The 15712-nt window shown below is 39.2% G+C and overlaps 1 protein-coding gene and 1 long non-coding RNA gene across 2 annotated transcripts in view; one reads left to right on the forward strand and one right to left on the reverse strand.

Annotated features, from left to right (window-relative positions):
- Positions 1-15712, reverse strand: part of LOC146457280 (uncharacterized) — a 139683-nt gene that overhangs the window by 61285 nt on the left and 62686 nt on the right. The window lies entirely within an intron of this gene.
- Positions 1446-4882, forward strand: LOC146457281 (uncharacterized). The gene is made up of 2 exons (XR_014858513.1): positions 1446-1919; positions 4658-4882. It is a non-coding gene; the product is annotated as an uncharacterized LOC146457281 (long non-coding RNA).

Here is a 15712-nt window from a genome sequence, read left to right on the forward strand (position 1 = left end):
CTCTCTTCCTCTGGCATGATTGTCTGTAGTTTTCTCTGAGTGCTTGTTGCTAATTTTCAGTGCAAGTCATGTACCCTTGTATTGCCTAGTTTCTAGGCTTCTCTGTCTTTCATCTTTGTCAATCTGTTTGGGTTAAGTGGTCCAGCTTTTTGCCTCAGTTACGTAACTGAAATGAAATGATCATGACTGCCTGGTGGTAGCTAGGCCATACAGGGATTGGGCAACCCTTGTATCTCAGTTTTGTTTCTTAGTTTTAGACGCCATCATTGTATGAATATAAAAGGACAACTATATCTGTCTACCGTAAGCTAAGAACACCTTATTATATTCTACCATACATGTAAAGTATAAGTACGTACTAAGTAATTTTATTTTAAGTGGAACTTCACTTAGCTTAATGCTTCTTTACAGGAAGCTCGCTATTTTAAAGCCCATGTACACTCTTAAAGTCGGATTTAAGAGTTTGATTTGTACTATAATATGTCTTTAATCTTGTGGATTTTAGAAATAATGGCAGATGAAAGTGCCTGGGAAGGTCTTGGGGTTCCAAAAGAGATATTACAGAGTCTCTGAGTGAACAGGGATTTACAAGCCCTTAAGAGCCGTTGTCAGTAACTTTCGAGAATCCGGCGACAGAAGCGAAAATTCGAATTTTTTTTTATTTGCCCCAAAAGACCCTTTTGGTGAACTATTTTCAAACATAATATTCAAAAGTTCCAGAGAATTTCCTCAACGTGCCCGATGGCCCGATTGAAGTTATGCAAATTAGTACATTTTCAAAACTCTCGTTCAAGACAAGGCAACGTTTTCTCGAGTTGACACTTCCACAATCGTTTTTACATCCCTTTTGCTTGCTTCCAAACTACATTTTATCTCGACCTGAACATTCTTTCATTTGAAGTGAGCAATGTAAAGAATACAATGTTTGCTATTTCTTAGATAGAGTGATTTTAGCCATATTTCAGATGACCATATCATCGGGGGTATACGAATATAATGGTAATTAAATAATTTTTTTGAACGGGTAATTTTTCTTATTTATCATGTTAAAATATTTAGTTTGGCCCGTGAAAAGCGAGCGCGCTGGGTTGAGATGTGTGGAATGCACTTTGACACAATTCGCCATTTCAGCACTTCATGTTCCTCCTGTAACTTTGCACGTGTCAATACAGTTCACGGAAGCTTTTAGATAAAAGCCAAGGTCTCTGGTTTCATTTCATGCTTTAATACACGTAAATAACTAGCTTTAAACTTGAGAGCGCCCATATTAGCATTAAGTCATCAAATGATTCGTTTCAGGTGAAATTTTCGAGTTTATATTGAGCCGCTCAAGTGAGATGAAAGAGCCGTTCCCAGGGAAACAACTTGAAATCAGTGAAATTAATACCCTGTCTCCAGGGGCGGGGGAGAAGACTCGTCAAATTATCAGAATCATCCAACAAAAGTTGACGTCACATCCGGTCAAATTGGCGCCCAGCAGCCTGTCTCCGCGAAGTCGAATGATGGCGTCCGGGTCAGGCATGATTTCTTCGGATTTTTGAGCCATCAGTATCAGGAATTGTGAACTGCGGATATGAAAGATGTTGTCCAGATATTGCTTGGACTTCATGAGCAAGGGTTTTCCAAAGGAGTAATTTTTTCTATTGTTTTGACGGAAAATACGAGACAGCTAAGCGTCGTGTCATGGCGAAAATTTCACACTCTCAAAACGAGTGGCGTTCAGACTTTTGGCTCTTGTGGCTTCTGATCGTTCGAAAGCTGAAATTTTAATACCCTATCCCGTGTGCAACATAATGGAGAAGACATCGTCAGTCATAGTTTGCAGTGTTAACATCGGGAACCTAATTATCTCTCGACGTGAAGTGTTGGAAGCCTGTATCATTGAAGCTGTTCGTTGTAACGGACTCGTAATCTTCGAGGTGAGTAAATGTAGTTATCTTCATTTCCAGTTCTTTTCTGCCGACGTGAGTACCTTTACATGTGGGCTTTAGAGTAATAAGTCGGTTTTGTGCTTCGTAGCTCTTTAATAAAGACGCAAGTGAGGTTTAATTAATAAATAGTACAGTAATTCTCTTATCTGAAATGCATTCATATCATGTTGTCCTGCAAGTGCGGGCTTGAGGAGGGGCTTGAGTAAGAAAATGTATCTGCGTGGCCTGGTTCATATTGCTAGCGGAGACATTTGTTAAAGTTATTGATGTCAAGCCATCTTAAACAATAAATTAATTAGCATTATTGCGAATGACATTTCTGAAGTATTGAAATAAACAACCCCTTCACCCTTTACTTTATCTGCACTCTCACCACTTGCTCTGGATCATGGTAAAATGTGATTCAAACGATTTGATTGGCTTAGCTGCCATGGTATATGAGCCATTATACCATGCCCGAGGATTAGAGACCATTAATTGTCTTCTAATTGTTCTTGCAAAGCGAAATCAGCAAAATCCACCAATATTTCTTGATTGTTTTTAATAAAACAATCATTCCACTCACGCTTGTTGGATATGAAATGGTTAAAGCCAACTCGGCGCTATGTGCCTCTTTGGCTATCTATCATCTCATATCCAACGCGCGCTTGTGGAATAATTGTTAATTATACATTTGTACTATAACTATGCACATGTGACGTCAAATTGTAGTAAGAACAAACAGTATGCCACAAGCCACAGACAAGTGGCATGACTGATGTTCTTACCTTGTTTTGATGTCCTCTTTGGGTTATCAAAGGACACATGGAAAGCCAAATGGACTTTGAAAACTCTTTATGGCTGACAAATTATGTCATTATTTATTTACCGGTTATTTCAGTTATGTTAGTTGGTGCCAAATATTTAAGGGTGGGGAATTGTCTTTTTCTCTGTGTCCAAGGTTGGGAAGAGAACATAAAGTAAAAAAATATTGCGAAATATTCCTGGAGGTTATCTAGCAGCAGAAATTGACCCATATGTTAAGTTCTATTACAACCCACCCATCAATTTTCGCATGATTTTATTGGCTACTTTACGTCACATGGTGCAAATTCACAGGACGGTTATCACGCAATAACCTCCGCCTGCGTCGATATTTGCCCTCCTATTATTTCCATTGAAAAGAAACAAAGCCAGCGGAAAAAAGCCAGCTCAAGAGTTTCACCTTTTCATCTTTATTATTTTACATGGAAGAAAAAACAAACTCGTTATGTAGATGTCCAGTCATGTTTACAGCAAAAAGCTGGTCGCAAATGCTGTTCCGTAAAGTTCAAAAATGTCAACTAAACATGCTGTCAACTTCTTTGAGAGTGTAGAAAGTTACGAGTAGACTTGCAGATTTAGTCCTACGCATATTGAGTCAGTTTGTCAAGTTTTCATCCAATCACAGTGAAAATAAAGTTCCTGTAAACCAATCAAATGTAATTGTTTACGTCAATCACACGCATCTGCCATCAGATCAGCACTGGCTTTTTTACGAGCGGTTTTCGCACGATATAAAAATTAATGGGAGGATAAACCCCTTTCCGGCTTGCTGGTATGTCGGCTGATAATGTCCTTGGCTGAGAGATTGTCCTCAAAATTTCACATTTGCCCTCAAAGCTTCGCTTCTCGGCCAAATATTCATTTTTCGGACAATCTCTCAGCCTCGGACATTATCAGCCGACATACCAGCTGCCTGAAGGGGTTTATTTACGAAATAACATTGTCTCCTTTGAACCAATGAAATTCAAAGTTCATTTTGACAAGGAATATTGAGTTCTGTTCAATTCAATGAAAAATCAAAAGTTCAATAACCACACAACAGTTCAAAAACCACACATCAGTTCAGTGACAGTAGACCTCAAAAATTATTGAAAAAATAACTATAGGTGAAAGGTTTTTTTTATTCCAATGGGGCAGATAAAAGGAGAGGGGAGGGGAGAGGGTTTTATGGGAGCATGGTCCATATTTAGAGTAGGCAGAAAGTACAAGTGAAACTAATAAGTATCTATGTATTACAAATAATGGTAACAGGCTTGCATGCATTTAAATCTATTGCCCACTTATCCATTGTTTGTCTCTGTAATCATATTTGGCAACAGCTGCCCAATAATGTAGCTTTTTCTTGTACATAGTTCCACTTCCTTCTTGACAATGATGCAGATTAGTGGCCCATTGGTAAATTTGTAAAAATCTAGAAGTCCTATGGTTCATTGAAAATCAACAAGTCAAATAACCATAGCAACAGTTCAAAAAACACACACCAGTTCAGTGACAGTAGACCTTAAGTGTAAGAAAAACTATAGGTGATGTGTTTTCAACTTTCTCTCCTTCATGCTTGTCAAGGATGCAAATGAGATGCCTGCTTGTAAATTTCATATTAGTTCAATTCAAAGAATTCAATCATCACACCAAAACAACAAACCTGCCACCCCCCCCCCCCCCCCAAAAAAAGGTGGATTATATAAATGTATATATATTTATTAACCACCTGGGTGATAGCAGACCTCAAAATTTTTAAAAATTTACTGGTGTGGGTGTTTTTATTTCAATGGATCTTGCAGGTAGGGAAAGGGAAGAAAGTGGACAAATATGTTTGCATTATATTAACGTTTTATTACCATGGTTTAGAATTTTCCTTACCTAGATGAAATTTTTAAGGATTTAATGTTTTTAATTTTTCTTTTTCATTATTTTATTTTTAGAGATTTAAACCAAAACTCAAAAGGAAAGAGACCGGCAAATCCCCCTGAGACGGTAAGAAAGGAAACAGACAGCGAAAGGAAGAATGCGACAAGACCGGAAGTAACTGCAGTGGCCGCTTAGCTATATGATTTATTATAATTTACTATGTGTCAAAGTCTAATAAATGTCTGTTGACAATAATTTTCACATTGGTGTACAGCATCATGTTTGATTACATTGACGTATTCCTATGATCCAAAATTTGGTCAGCCAAGCTGTCAAGCTGACCAGCTATAAGCCTTAGCTGGGCAGCAACCCACTTGGCCTCCATTACTGTTTTATCATTATTTTTTTTAATTTGTTCGCTTTACTTTTTAATTGACTCTTCTTGTCTCTTGACTCTTCTCCCAAGTGCCACAATCCCTGTTTCCCTTTTTACAAGCTCCTCCTTGTCTTCTGCTAACTGTATGGCCATCGCAGTTTCTTCCGGGCTTGTTGCGTTCTTCCTTTCGCTGTCTGTTTCCTTTCTTGCCGTGTCTGGGGGGGATTTGCTGGTCTCTTTCCTTTTGAGTTTTTGTTTAAATCTCTAAAATTAAAAGAATTGAAATTAAAAATTAAAAACATTAAATCCCTAAAAATTTCATCTAGGTAAGGAAAATTCTAAACCATGGTAACATAATGTATAAACCTATTAATATAATGCAAACATGTTTGTCCACTTCCCTTCCCTTTCCCCCTGCAAGACCCATTGAAATAAAACACCCACACCAGTAAATGTTCTTAATTTGAGGTCTGCTATCACCCAGGTGGTTAATATATTTATATAATTTAGGGCTGTCATTAAGTTTTCAGCCACATGTTGCATTAAGCTTCTCACCCGTAACAGTTTTGTTAATTTCTGAGTAAAATAACCCTTCAACCATCAAGATCAGCTGTAACATCAAGGTTCTGTCAAGGGTATTCAGCCGTAACATGTGTTACGGGTTACGGCTCTTAATGACAGCTCTGTATATATACATTTATATAATCTCCTGTTGTTGTTTTTTTTTTTTTTTTTTTGGGGGGGGGGGGGGGTGGGAGGTTTGTTGTTTTGGTGTGGTGATTGAATTTTCAAGTCTTCTTTGAATTGAACTAATATGAAATTTACAAGCGAGCCTCTCATTTGGATCCTTGACAAGCATGAAGGAGAGAAAGTTGAAAACACATCACCTATAGTTTTTCTTACATTTAAGGTCTACCCTCCCTGAACTGGTGTGTGTTTTTTGAACTGTTGCTATGGTTATTTGACTTGTTGATTTTCAATGAACCATAGGACTTCTAGATTTTTACAAATTTACCAATGGGCCACTAATCTGCATCATTGACAAGAAGGAAGTGGAACTATGTACAAGAAAAAGCTACATTATTGGGCAGCTGTTGCCAAATATGATTACAAAGACAAACAATGGATAAGTGGGCAATAGATTGTTAAATGCATGCAAGCCTGTTACCATTATTTGTAATACATAGATACTTATTAGTTTCACTTGTACTTTCTGCCTACTCTAAATATGGACCATGCTCCCATAAAACCCTCTCCCCTCCCCTCTTATCTGTCCCATTGGAATAAAAAAACCGTTCACCTATAGTTATTCTTTCAATAATTTTTGAGGTCTACTGTCACTGAACTGATGTGTGGTTTGTGAACTGATTGTGTGGTTAATGAACTTTTGATTGTTTATTGAATTGAACAGACTTCAATATTCCTTGTCAAAATGAACTTTGAATTTCATTGGTTCAAAGGAGACAATGTCATTAGAACTTAATGTATGGGTCAATTTCTGCTGCTAGATAACCTCCAGGAATTAGCAATATTTTTTTTATTTTATGTTCTCTTCCCCAACCTTGGACACAGAGAAAAAGACAATTCCCCACCCTTAAATATTTGGCACCAACTAACATATCTGAAATAACTGGTAAATAAATAATGACATTGTCAGCCATAAAGAGTTTTCAAAGTCCATTTGGCCTTCCATGTGTCCTTTGATAACCCAAAGAGGACATCAAAACAAGGTAAGAACATCAGTCATGCCACTTGTCTGTGGCTTGTGGCATACTGTTTGTTCTTTTGACGTCACATGTGCACAATTATAGTACAAATGTATAAAAAGCCTTAACCCATGAGCACCATACAAGTGATGAGAGTGCAGATGAAGTAAAGGGTGAAGGGGTTGTTTCTTTCAATACTTCAGAAATGTCATTCGCAATTTGCTATTTAACTTATTGTTTAAGATGGCTTGACATCAATAACTTTAACAAATGTCTCACACTAGCAATATGAACCAGGCCACACAGATACATTTTCTTACTCAAGCCCCTCCTCAAGCCCGCACTTGCAGGACAACATGATATGAATGCATTTCAGATAAGAGAACAAGATGCCCTTAATCAGCATTACACGGAATGCTTAATGTAGCCCCATTTATTCCCCATGATATGTTTCGCAGATATTTAAAAACCATCTTCCCTTCTAATAAGATTAAATTTAAAGATACAGTTTTTTCGCTTATTTTTATAGTCAACTGTATCCTCCCTTCGCAACTGAAATAATTGAATGGTTTTATTCAGAAAGATTGCCTGATATTTTATAGTTGTGTTACTGGGAATCATACCGGGAATAACTCTGCAATGATGTCATGACCCCGCTGAAGTGGTCTGGCTTACTTCGCTTTGAATTATTTGATCTGTTTGTAAAAGCGTAGTTTCATCGCTGTGAACTCTCCCAATTTCCACCGTTTCAACTTTCGAGTACTACCTAGAAGTTATTATTTCGATTTACCGCTCGAAAAACGTTTGTTTTCTTTCTGAAAACGGCAGATCAGAGTCTTAAATTCAGACATGTGGCTGCCATTGAACAAAAACAACTTTTCCAAATGATGATTTGCTTTGACGTCACACAAGTAGAGATGAGTGGGTCCCCTCCCTCATGATATATGCACCGATAATGGATTTTGATTGGGCCGCTTTTGTCCAAGACAATCAAAGCAATAGATCCCTTCTGGGAGAGGGAAGAATTTAATCTAGGTTTAATGAATAAAGCAAATGATGATTTGACGTCACCCAGGAACTGAGGAAGGAATGAGTGGGTCCCCTCTCTCGTGATATGTGCATGAAAAAAAGATTTTTATTGGGCCGCTCCTGTTGAAGACAATCAGAATAATACATCCCGACTAGGGGAGGACATATTTTAATGCATAAATTAATGTGCACATTTGTGGCTAACGACGAAGATACCCGACTCAAACCTAGACACGGCCTGCCCTGCGGGCATTCCGCGTAATTACTGTACTATTTATTAATTAAACCTCACTTGCGTCTTTATTAAAGAGCTACGAAGCACAAAACCGACTAACTACTCTAAAGCCCACATGTAAAGGTACTCACGTCGGCAGAAAAGAACTGGAAATGAAGATAACTACATTTACTCCCCTGGAAGGTTACGAGTCCGCTACAACGAACAGCTTCAATGATACAGGCTTCCAATACTTCACGTCGAGAGATAATTAGGTTCCCGATGTTAACACTGCAAACTATGACTGGCGATGTTTCCTCCATTATGTTGCACACGGGATAGGGTATTAAAATTTCAGCTTTCGAACGATCAGAAGCCACAAGAGCCAAAAGTCTGAACACCACTCGTTTTGAGAGTGTGAAATTTCCGCCATGACACGACGCTTAGCTGTCTCGTATTTTCCGTCAAAACAATAGAAAAAATTACTCCTTTGGAAAACCTTTGCTCATGAAGTCGAAGCAATATCTTTACAACATCTTTCATATCCACAGTTCACAATTCCTGATACTGATGGCTCAAAAATCCGAAGAAATCATGCCTGACCAGGACGCCATCATTCGACTTCGCGGAGACAGGCTGCTGGGCGCCAATTTGACCGGATGTGACGTCAAGTTTTGTTGGATGATTCTGATACAAAAAAAGTGCCAGGCTCTATGGAGTGTTCCCCCCCGCCCCTGCCTGTCTCTCATATCATGCTACACTTCCAAACTACCGTTATTTTTAAGCTAGAAAGTGTAAATGCTCCCTTTTTGCGTGACCTAAAACAGAATTTCCCTTAAATATTACGAATAAAGTCCACTGCAATAAAAAACTGAAAAAATCGCGCACCGACGTATAAAATGTAAACATCAGCCGTTTCTCAACTCGCCACATGGATGAAACGCGTCCGTTGTTTTACCTCTGTATACATTTATGACCAGAAAGTAGAAACAAAAATTCTTCTCTATGCCCATCTGTATAAAAACACTCGCCAACCAAGCTTTTGTTTTTCTGTGTGTTTGTCGAAAATACTGAAGAATAGTGCAACATTGTTACTGACTACTTGACTCATTGAATCACAACCGGATAACACGACTGAATACTAGATATAGAGAAATGCTCTTACTTCTCGTTACTCACATTATATCCGGCGATGTCACATCCCCGAGGCAAGGCTGAAAGTTGTCTCAAATTCCGCATATTAGAAATTTAAAGTTTTGAACAACGCAGGAACGCGAATAACTTTCATTGCGTGACAAGTGAAATGTGATACGCAAGCGCGCGAAAAGAACAGGAATAACCTTTGTCAATATTTGCGCTGGTACACTTGTCTACATTGTACACTTGTCTACATCACTTATACATTTGTCTGTAAAGCGAACCAGCCGTGAACTGTAGTACTATAAATAGTTCGCAGGAAAAAAAAAATACAGGAAAATGTATGGAAAGTTCAAAACACGACTGGACGCTTTCTGGCACAGTTACATCCCTCCAATTTTTTTTCTTAAAATCCTTTTCCTAAAGCCAAAAGTTTCCAATTGATGAATTTTTCAGCAGCTGCAATGTTTTATCATTTTATGAAAATTATTTGACATCGAATTTCCATACAAACACTGTTATTTCAAGCCTGTTTGCCTACTCTTCAAAATGGCGTCGAAAACCGTGATAAGGCCTATTGCAGTCAAATATTTAACGTAGCTTTAATGTCAGTTTGAGATGAGTCAATGATGGTGATAAAATGTTAACTAGAAATACACAACATTATTCTGCATTGTTGCTGACGGTAGAGCTGATCGAATTTTAAGGTAAGAGTTAAACCTTAATTTATTTTCTAGCGCGCGCACTAGTGTCAAAGGACAAGGGGCACGACTGGTATTTCTCAGATGTTCGTGTTCGGTCTGAAAGACGGTGTTATCTCTTACGGGCCGTCACTGTTCAAGTCTGACGTTGTCTTTGTTAAATCCTCCTAGCGTGCTCCAGAGTATCCACCACACAAACAGCCTTTGAAAACGCCAGTGAGAGTATCTTTTGAACCTGTGTACCAGAGTCTAGTGATTATTCAATTTATAGTGGTCTTTATATGGAATTGGTTGAAGATATAACTTAATTACGAGTTCCATTTGGATTAGGTTAAGCCACAGTGCATACATTGATCATGATGAACAACGATTCTAAAAAAATAGGGGAAAATCAGAGGAAATAAAATGTTCTCTCATGCTCTTAGTTTCACTCAAATGAAAACACTTTACCTGCCCTTTCTAGCAACAACACTATTTCGTCCTGAATTTCTTCATAGGCCGGATCTTTTGTGCCTGTATAGGTGCGAGCGAACGCCCTTTTTGCATTGATAAAGCATAACACATTGCAAATATTGCGCATTTTCTGAGCTTGATCGATCCGCACGGAGAGGTTCCATGGCGAAAGAAAAACTTTACTCTCCTAAATATATTAGCTTTTTGTTTGAGGATAGTATTGAAATACCGCATCGAGACCTCATAACTCTTGATTTGTTTACTTTTCATTTTAGTTAATTTCGGCTTTATTTTGAGGAAAATGAAGGTTGTTGTTGTTGTTGTTGATGAGAATTCGGTAAAATCCCCCCCCCCCCCCCGGGGGATACATGATTTTCGTTTCAATCCGGCAATCAAATATACCTTGCAGACCTTGACTTGTCTTAATTTCGTCTTGTAATTTCAAAAATTATTCCTCGCGAAGCGAGGTTAATAAATTTGTCGGGCCGAAGGCCGCGCTCGGGAGCTAAGCCGTGCGAATTCGAGCCGAACATATATTTATTCCTCGCGAAGCGAGGGCCGAAGGCCCGAGCGTAGCGAGGTTAATAAATTTGTCGGGCCGAGCCGGCCCGAGCGGAGCTAAGCCGCGCGAATTCGAGCGAAAAATATATTTATATATATATATATATGTTTATATCTTTGAAGGTGTCCGCACAATGACGTCAGACTGTCTGGCGTTGTCTGGAGCAAAATTTGCATACACCGAAAAACATATGCGTGCATGATCAAATTTCAACTGCAATGTTCATCAATATTCACTGGATACAGAACTATCTCTCCAGAATCTTTTCCCTTTCTTTTAGAAATCTTTTTTTGTGAAATAGTGTATAAAGAAATTACACGCTTTGTGGCCGCAGTAAATAATTTTCCGTGGGAAATAAATTCATCGAACACGACAGCGCTGCACGCCCGTTGTACATTACGTCGCGACAGAAATAGATTTTCAACCGCAAACTAGCCCGTGGAACTACGAAAACACTATGCTCATAACTGAAAAAATCTTATGCGCCTTTTAATCTCCTCGTTTGATGCTACAATACATGTAAAGAGGGCTTTCCACCCAGCCCCAGCTTCGCGAGGTTTTGCGAGTCACGTATTTCTAGTATATATGTATGTATGTTTATATATTTCCGTGAAGGTGTCCGCACTGTTGCCTAGCAACAGTGAAAAACAAAGTATGAATGACGTTAGACATGTCTGGCGTAGTCTGGAGCAAAATTTGCATACATCGGGAAAGTTCCAATTTCAACTGCAATGTTCATCAATATTCACTGGATACAGAACTATCTCTCCAGAATCTTTTGCTTTTCTTCCAGAAATCTTTTTCGTAAAAGATTGCATTGAAGAAATTACACGTTTTGTGACCGCTGTAAAATAATTTTCCCTGGGAAATAAATTCATCGAACACGACAGCGCTTCACCCACGTTGTACATTTCGTCTCGTCAGAAATAGATTTTCAACCGCAATGGCCGCGGTAAAATAATTTTCCGTGGGAAATAAATTCAGCCAACACGACAGCGCTGCACGCCCGTTGTACATTACGGCGGTCAGAAATAGATTTTCAACCGCAAACTAGCCTGCATGTGGAAGTAGTAAATAAGGGCGGTTTAGGGCGTAACCAATCAGGACACAGAGATGATACCACGTGACGCGAATGGACCAATCAGCGTCGAGCAGTGTGACGTCATCAACTCTATTTTTAGATATGACGTCATGACGTCATTTTCGGAGCGCGGCGCATGCGCATGCGTGGTGGGGAGGTCAAAGGTCAATCAAGACGACACGTGATGGACAAGAAACAACCTTTATTGATTCAGCGTCTTAACAATTGCACCAGTGGTACTTTAGCCCACGTGATCTTGGAGATGAGACTGTTGAGGGTAGCTCGGCTGTCCAACCATATGCCTCCTTTGCTGGCTTTGATCATTTTCCTGACAGTGGGTAGGGGTATTTTTCTGCCATTGCTTTTCAAGATTCGTCTGGCTCTTTTCCCGCTCATTTTTCTTTTTCTTGGGAAAACGGGGCCTTCCATCGTAGCCATGGTACTCAAGGCATCCAGTTCAGCTTGGGCAGCTCTTCTTTTTTTTCTTCTACCGCCCACGCGGATTTTGGGTAATTTTCGTCTGCTACCTGCTAACGCTGTGGTACTCAAAGTTCGTCGCCGTTTACGACTTTTTCGGCGTCGTCGTGCTTGGGGTTGCATGTCGGCTTCAGCCAAGGCACTCGCCAGCTCGGCCACATCTTGATCGGAACCAAGGGTGGGAATGTCACTTATTTTATCAACGTTCGTGAATTTTTCTGTCACCATGTTGGAGGAGTCAGGTGGTGTCCAACCGTCCCAGTCAGAGGAGGGAGTTAAATCTGAGGTCATGCTTTTTTGTATTTACTCCTTATATAGCCTCAAGGATGGAGACAAGTTCAGAAGGAAAAAACGTTTTATTGAAGTTTTATAACAGTTTTAAACAGCTTTTAAACGTAAAATGCTATCATTGAAGATATGCTGTAAGCATCTATGTACAAGAATGGATTTTCTGCGTGAACATGCCCGGGAAAAAAATCGAAAGTACATGGGCTTAGAACGTACATGTGTTGGCTCAAGAAAAAGTGTATAATGTTTTTTATTTTGTCTTCAGCCATGTGACGTTCTTCGTTAGTGTGCAACGCTATTAACATACTGATTTCAATGAGAGGAATTGGAGAATGTGGTTGGCGTCGTTGAAGGTCGTTGCTCACCAACGTTGCCCACCAACGTTGTCGCCCCACGTTGTCAGCTCCTCTGTAACGTGTCATAATTTCTTCTAACACCTCTCTTATGCAATCCGGGTTAAATGGGTAAACGAAGGAGTCAAAATCAAACTGTTGATACAATGGAAAAAAAATCTTACAATAACCAATAAACGTGAAAATAAGGGATGGTCGTAATGCTAGCTTGAATGAAATTAATACGATGTAGAACGTACATATCGCTTTTGAGAAAGAAGTTTAAAATCCTTTTTACATGATGTTCTGATTGGTATTGATACACCCAAGGACAAGCTATTGTCAAGTTAATGAAAATCGGTTCCCAAAAATATCTTCCTGATAGTCCTGATAGTGTTCCTTTGAATCTTTCTACAACTTCATGTAGCAATCTTCTCATATACCATGGTTGAAATGGTCGAACGAAGGAGTCAAAATCGAACTGTTGATGCAAAAAAAATCATGAAAACCTTAAACGTGGTAACCAATGTAACTCATCATCATACCAACGTATGCCAATATTATTATCATTTAAAATCGAAATGTTATCGGAGAAAGCTCTTATGTGCCAGGAAGTTATTTTCAAATGGTGCACACCACGCTGAAATTCGCGAACAAAACTGGTGTGATGTAAACCTCGAGGTAACAGAGAGTTAATTAACATGTTGCATTCGTGAAATCCGTCATTAATGATGGTCCTTTCGCGTGCCACGGAGAACACAATGTAGATGTCTCTTATCACTTGATCTCACCATTCTTCTTGCGACAATGTGTCATGTAACGCATCAATAAATGAGTGTACTTCATTGATATCGAAGGGTTCTAATACCTAGAAGAAAGTAAGGATATCAATGAATGGTCCAATCGTTGAGGAAAGCATGAGAAGAAGTTGTTGTATGAACCCTTATGCGACAACTTAAAAAGTAATAATTGCGATGATAACGAACATGAAGATGATTTCTGATTGCATCAACTATGACTCGACCGTTCAGGCATTGATGAAGTTGAAGAGTGTTAAACAGGCGGTTTGGAATAAAGTTTGTTATTAAATTTTTCATGAACAACCATTCCATAGGAAGACTGATGCGATTTCTTATGGCTTCTCTGGGTGGAGTGACGGCTAATCCGATATCCACTTTGGTAATGTCTCCTCTCCCGTTCAAATCTTGATGCGTTAAAGCGTTGTATAAAGCTCTCGCTAATTTTAGTACTTGAGTGAGTGACAGGGTTGTGCTGTTATGACGATATATCTGATGAAAAAGAATTGTTATTATCAATCGTTATCAATTCATATTGTCGCAATCCTAATACGCAAATAGTTCGTTTGTTTCCGATGATGCAAGCCATGTTTAGTATGTTGAATACACCGAATGTGTAACTATTGTCTTGATACCATTCTTCGATGGTAAAATGAATGGCGTTTGCTCTTCCTGGTAGTATCACATTTGAAAGTTGAGTTAGAAAGTCAATAAATGGTGCAAATCCATTTCCATGTATTGAAAGTATGATTTCCATGGCCAATGTTTGAGTTTCCGAGTTTACCAAGGCTTGTCGAATTAAAGTTAACAGTAAACGCAGGGTTAGTCTTGCAGCATCGTTGATTTGCAAAATATAATCGTCATTCAAATGAAGTGTGGACGATATCTGTGGAGGCGAATTGAAAATACAAGTTGTCTTGTTGCTTCACCACCATTTCTCAAGAATTCTTCATTTACTCTCATGAAGTGTAACTCAAAGAGGATTCTTTGCTCGTCATAGTCGAAAGCCCTTTCGAGTAAGTAACGAGGTGGAACAATGTGGGTTCGGTGTTCATTTACAAAGTTAATGTTACTGTTTCTCCCCACGGGTCTTAAAAATGTCGTCACAATTGATGTCTGTAATGTTGAACGAGTGATGATGTTGTAGAGTGATGAAATGGTTTGTTTTTCCGATTCAGTGAATGTGGTACAATCAACATCGAGTTCGAGGCAATGATATAGATCTATTTCATTGTTAGCTACCAATGTACAGATGATAAATATAGCTTTTTGTACACCCAAGGGTTCTATGCAAAGAAACATGCTACTCACTTGTTCCAATTCGCGTTGCAACACATCCATGTCCAACAAACCTTCTAAACGCGCGACGACTTCAGCGATCGACATGCTTTCGAGATTGGGTCGGCGTGGTTGTTCTTCTCTTTGTAGCTGTATGGGTCGTTCTTCTCTTTGTAGCTGTATGGCACTTGTAGGGTTTTCACTTCTGCATAGTGGGCAAGTAGAATGCGTTCTCCTCCATTGCTGAAAACAGCTCGAGTGAAGGCATTGTCGACAACAACTGAGTGTGATCGCTCCACCGAGACAAGCATCTCCTTCGCGTAAACAAAAACAGCGAAATGATGGGTTGGGAATTTCTGGTCTCAATCCCCTCAACCTTCTGCTGCATCGTAGCTGATTCATGATGGAGTATGATTGTGACAAAAGCGGTCTTTGTCTTTTATACATTTGAATGGACTTGGTCACGTGGTCCAATAGAAGGAGGGGGTACCCCCCCATCCCCCCGGTTCTTTTTTTACCCACAATTCTGTCAGGGATAGTCTCATTTAAGTCTGAGTTGATTTGAGTCATTATCATTCGTTTTGTGAGTTGTCTCAAAGATGAGTCTCCTCAGTGAGTATTTGACTGAAGCGGAAAAGAGTGCCCTGGAAAGGATCTGTTTGATCATCGACATGGAGGGGTACTTTTTACCCAAGTTT

This window comes from Pavona decussata, unplaced genomic scaffold (genome assembly GCF_977016875.1).
Source record: "Pavona decussata unplaced genomic scaffold, jaPavDecu1.1 SCAFFOLD_244, whole genome shotgun sequence".
Taxonomy (NCBI): Eukaryota; Metazoa; Cnidaria; class Anthozoa; order Scleractinia; family Agariciidae; genus Pavona; species Pavona decussata.